This window comes from Manis javanica, chromosome 4, assembly GCF_040802235.1.
Source record: "Manis javanica isolate MJ-LG chromosome 4, MJ_LKY, whole genome shotgun sequence".
NCBI classification, from domain to species: domain Eukaryota; kingdom Metazoa; phylum Chordata; class Mammalia; order Pholidota; family Manidae; genus Manis; species Manis javanica.
Genome location: NC_133159.1, coordinates 123506392 through 123512552, shown reverse-complemented (window position 1 = coordinate 123512552; position 6161 = coordinate 123506392).

The following is a 6161-nucleotide window of genomic DNA, read 5'->3' as shown; positions in this document are numbered from 1 at the left end:
TTGCGAAGGTTTCACAAGAAAAGCAATGTGGTTATTACATTCACCCTTATTATGGAGTCACCCACCCACCATACCCCATTGCAGTCACTGTGACCTGGACCCTTTTAACCCTCTAATCCCTTCCAAAACACATGCCCACTCGGATCAGTAGCTGTGTTCCTGGGGTGGAGAGGATGCACATCAGACTGGTTTGGAGATTCTTAGGACATTTCATTGCCTTCTGGATGGCTGCCAGATAACGTGGCCTCAGGCACAGCTCAAAGGAGATAAATCTGAGATAGTTTTATACAGGCCATGCCCTGTCTCAGATTCTAAAATCCCTTCACTGTTCTGCCCTCTCCTGTCTCAGTATCAAGGAAATCCCATAATAAGCAGCAGCATTTATATCAAAAGAGACAGGAGAGATGGCTGGCACATCAGCTCTCTCATCTCCGCCCCATTTCGGAGATACTTGTCCTTGGGGCTTACGAGATGCTGGCATCCTGTGATATACAGCATCCTTCCATCTGCCCCCATGAGACAATTCTCCGTTGGATTTAATGGTCCCCAAATATGGCACCACTATATCTTATCATCCTTAATGCCCAGCATTAGCAGATGAAGTGAATGCTGGAAGATGATATAAATCCCACCTATCAAACAGGCTAAAGGTGAAGTCTAGCTCTGTCTAGGCTGTCAGAACATTGTAAAAAGGACTATGAGTCAGTATCAGATGGCCCTCCCTACACATAAAGAGATGCAGGGTTTTAGTAATCTGTAAGAGCAGTTCTGGGGAGAGGAGCAAAAAGTTATAACTCTAAACCACCTGTAATTCTACCTCCCAGAAAGCATTAGGGCCAGCATTTATATGTACATTTTCTCAGATGCGATCTGTTACACACTGATATGTATATGATCATACTGTGTACGATCTTCTTTGTTCAGGGCATCTGTGAATATTCTTGCATCTCATTAAACAATAATAATAGCTAACCTTCATTGTTGCTTAATATGTGCTCTGTACACCTCACATCTATTTTCTCAATTCTCACAACACTGAAAGATAGAAACCATTATTCTTCTCTTACAGATGAGGAAACCAAGGCACAGAGAGATCAAGTATCTTGCCTAAGGTCACACAGCTAGTTTAGTGGCAGAACTAGGACTCTTAACTAAATCTGACCCCCAAGCCTTTGCCCTTTCTGCCACAGTGCTATTCTGTAACGTTTTGCAAACTGTCTTAGCTCTGGAATGCATTCTTTAAGGGAGTCTTCCTTAAGCCTAATATAAAATAGAAGGGGAGCCAGACTGGCTGAAGTGGGGCTGAAAGCTCCCAGTCTCACCTGCTCTTATCCCCTGGCCTTTTCCCCCTCCTGCAGTTCTCCTGCACTCCCACAACAGGCATCCACCGAAACAGCTCAGGAAACTCCCCCAAACTTGGGAAAGGCCAGTTTAGAAAGCACTGCCTGTATCTCCTTTTAATAGACTCCACAGTGTCACCGTTGTGGCTATAGCATCATTAATGCAACCAATTGCCTCCTGATGTGATAAACAATCTTGATGATACATTTTGTACACATTCATGATTTTTTTTTTTCCTGGAAAAAATTTCTGGTAAATTTCCTGGTAAATTTCTGGAAGTGAAATGTCTGGGTCCAAAATATGCCAGTTTTAACATTAAGTTCTCCTTTGGAAAGAAAATAGCTACATAAATTCCCATGTGCAGAGCCAGGTTTTATACATTCTCCCACAACTGGATATTGCTGTTCAAAACCAATTTTGCCAATGCAAAGGCAAGCAGCAATTATTTTAATTTACATTTTTTTGGTCAGTAAAAAAATAGACATTTAAATTTATCAACTATCTGCCTTCTTTCTTTTGTGCATATCCTTTACAGTTTATATCCTTTGTTTTTTATTTTTCTTTTACCAGGACAATGGTCTTTTATTACCTTTTTGTAAAATTTATTTAAAGTGTAGGATTGTGAATCCTTTATATGTCATATGGAATGTAAATTATCATATATTCATATCTTTCATATGTTTCATAGAGAATATGTCACATTGAGTTTTATCTTGTATTTACAGTGTTTTTGATGTATAGAGTCTTAATTTTTACACCATGAGGTCAGATCAACATTCTCCTATGTCTTTTAATTCTTTGATTCTTTAAAAACCTCAATTCTTTAATCCATCTGAAATTCAATTTGGTGTATTTCATAAGGAAATGAACTAATGTCCTTAAATAACTAATTAATTCCTTTTATTTCATTTTCTTGTCTGATTGCAATGGCTAGAACTTACAAAACAGTGTTAAAATTTAGCACAGCATCAACTTTGGGCAATTTTGCCTTCTCGGGAACATCTGGCAAGTGTGGAGACATTTTTGGTTATCACACTTGTGGTGGGGAGGGAAGTGTGTGTGCTACTGGCTTCTAGTAGCTAGAGACCAAGGGTGTTTCTACATCCTTTAATGCACAGGACAATCTCCCACAATAAAGAACTTTCTGGCTCAAAATGTCCATAGTTCTGGAGTTGAGAAACCTCATTCTAAATAATAGTAGAATTAGCAAATCCCTTTGGCTTCTTGTACTTTCCCCATTGCAAAACAGAGTTTCATTCATTAAAGACAGCTTGCCTTAATGTCTCTGTGATGATCCCTCTGATGCATCTGCAAATTTGTTGTCTACTGCAGACCAAGCTATACAGACAGCACTATAAAGAACATAGATGCCTGGATCAACATTGAATAAAGAAAGAAAAGCACTGCAGAATAAATAACACATTAACAGTGTATAGTGTTTTAGTGCCTCAAGGCATCTATGATCCTTGACAAGAAGGTATGAGAGCCTCTTCAGGTACCTTCCTACTGATTTGCTCCTGGAACTTAAGATGTACTCTGCAAGAGTGTGAACATTGGAGTCATGAAGATCTGGGTTCATACCCTACCCTTGTCACTTGCTGGCTGTGGGTATGTCTTTACCTTCCCAAGTCTCTGAGCTGTTCTTATATGAATGTCATGAGTGTGCATTAGACTTTATACCTAAATGCCTATCTCAGTATTTAGAACATAGTAAGTGCTTAATATACACCCCCATGCAGTCCCAGGTACGTACAACTACTGCTGCAGATATCTTCCTCCATTCTGAGATAGGTATGACAAGCAAGCATTGTTCCTGAACAGCCCCTAGGAACCCAGAAGCAGAGAGAAGACCAGCCACAAGCATCTAGCCAGGAATTTATGCCAGTTACTCATTAAATGTTTATTGCAAACCTACAAGATAGGTGATTTTATTATTGCCATGTTACAGATGAGGAAACTGAGGCACAGAGAGGTTAATACTTTGCCTAAGATCCCTTAGCTGGTAAATGATAGAGTTGGGTTTTAGAGCCTTGCACTTAGCCACTTAATCATGCTGCCTCTCCATCCCCATCAGCCCCAGATTCCTAGCAGCTCAGCTGAATGACCTCAGCCAGGCCTCCCCCACTTCCAGGGTTCCTACTGTAACTGTTCTCAGCCAAGGCACCAAGTTCCGTGCTTTTAGCTTGAGACCTATGGGCAGCACTGGGTGGATGATGAGGGGAATGGGGTGTTGGTTCATCTGCAGTCATTGCTCAAATCAGCTGCTGGGGCCACTACCATTTGACAGAAAGAGCTCTCTGCTCTAGTGCTGTCCCCAGAAGGCCTGACACTTCCCAGCATCCCAGAACTGTCCCCAAGGAGCTGTGATGGCAGCCTGACTGGCTTCGTGATCTTGGGAAATGTACTTAACCTCTCCATGCCTCAGCTGGCATCTGGGAGGAGATTCAATTACGTGGTAATGAGCCTGAATCCTGCAGGGCCTGCCTCTTAATCACCAGCTGGAAAATGCAACCGTCTAAGAAACAGGAAGGCCACTCTGGCCACAACCTCATTAACCTAATCCTGTTAGATTCCTCCACTGCCCTTAGCTCAGCTGCAGGACTGCTGGGGAAGGTGACTTCTGGAACAGAGGGCTCCTTGTCCAGGGATGCTGCACCTGGGTGAGATCTCCCTTGGGCATGGTGCAGGTGTGGCCTGCCTGTGGCACAAGTGGGGCAGAAGTTCTCATAGCTGGATCTAGAGAGGGCCAGTGAGACAGCTGCATGTCCAGGGGGTACCAGCCTCCTTGTTGGTGGAGTACCACCACCAGCACCATTTTCAGCATCCTTCTGAGTTCGACCACTGAAACCAGGCAACTGTCCATACAGAACATTCATTTACTCCTCCCAACAGTTCTGTAACTTCCATACTTTACAGTCTAAGGAAACTGAGGCTCAGAGTTGTCAGGTAGCTTTCTTAAAGGTACACAACAGCAGAACTGGATTTGATCTCCGTTTGGGCTAACTCTAAAGCCTACATTTTTGGAATGGTTAGACGTATTAGGGCACATTGATAATATGTTCCTGCAAAGCATCCATTTTTCTAGGTTAGAACTTGTAGTGTGTGTCAGGGGATTACTAGCGACTTGGCACCCTCCTCTATGTAGGACAGAAAAGGCCTTTCAGTGCTGAGTGCTTTAGTGGGGCTCTGTAGTGGGACCTATGGAAGATGTGAGGTGTCAAGCTACTGGTCTCCTCGGAGCTTAGTGCAGTGGGACAGTTTGAACAGTAGCTGCCCCTTCATGGGTGCACCTGCCAGACAGATAATGACACTGCCTCCTCCTGTGTGGCAGATTGTATTTTCCAAAAATGGCCAAAACAACATTTACAGTTGCACATACGCTTCTAGAACCTTCTCACTTCCCCAGTGAGGAGTGGAGTCTATTTTTCCTCTTCTTGAAACTGCCTCTGTGATTAGACTACGGTGGGGGAGAAGCAATGTGGCTTCCAACACTGGTACCAGAAGGCAGTACAGCTTCTACCTGGCTCCTTCTCTCTTGGGATGCTTGGCTGTGGAACACAGCTGCCATGTTGTGAGGAAGCCCAGGCCACATGAAGAGGCCATGTATAAGTGTTCTGATAGATGGCTCCAGTGTAATTCTCAGCCAACAGACACGTGTCAGATGATTTCAGCCCTCAGCCTTGATGCTGTCCCTGCTGACCCAGAGAAAATCAGAGACAAGCCATCTTTGCTAAGCCCTGCCCAGTTCGCAGATTCATGGACAAAATAAGTTTTGTTATGGTTTTACGCCACTAAGTTTTGGAGTGGTTTATCATGCAGCTACAGTACTGGAACATCCTGACCTCCCTGCTTCCCAGGACGGCCCAGCAGACTCGCATACGGGGCTGCCCAGTGGGGTCATGCAGGTGGTAGCCTGCATAGGCTTGGGTTTAGCTCACCAAGCCTGGCCCTCACTCTGGGCTACATCAGCTCCTAGGGGCGCCTTTTTGTAGGAGGTCTTCAGAGGGGTACCTTTTCCTTTTTCCCACAAAGACACTGGATAGACTAACTTCCTCCCTGCTCCCTGATCAAAAATTTCCAGAACATTTTCCTTCATATTGAATAAAACCTCCATTTTAGAATTTCTACCCATTCGTCCTGATTTTACTGCCTGAGTCCATGCAGAGTTAATAAGGTTTCTTTCCGGTGTTTGGATATTTGAAGACATCCCCCGGTGGTCTCCCTCCTGCTTGTCTGGCCAAGCCTCATGGTTCTTCTGGGCTTTCTTCTTAGCAAGAAAGGCTCTTAATTCTTCACCATCCTGTCTACTTTCATCCTTCAGTAGATCTCTGGCAAAGTCTGACTCCAAACCAGGCACCTGTTTCCTAGAGAGGATCTGGCCAGCTTCTGAGACGAACACTCAGCAGGCTCTGTTGTGTCATCTCCGTTTTCTAGAAAGGTCAGGATCATCAGGCATTATCGCTGGCTCCAGACCTGCGGGTGGGAACTTGTGCTGCCCCAGGGACATAGACTCACTCTGGTGTCCGCCGGCAGTTGCTTGAAAGGCCACCACTCTGCAACCATTAGGTCCTCTGGTTTCAAAACGTTTCATCGCCCCCAGAGGATACCCTTTGCCCATCCAGCAGTTACTCTCTATTCCCCTGCCTCTAGCACCCACTGCTCTGAGCTCAGTCTCTATGCATTTGCCTATTCTGGACATTTCATATAAATGCAGTGTTAAAATATGTGATCTTTTCTGTTTTTTTTACTCAGCGTAAATGTTTTGAGGTTCATCCATGTTGTGGCGTCCAATTCCCTGACCCAGTCAGACACACTCACCC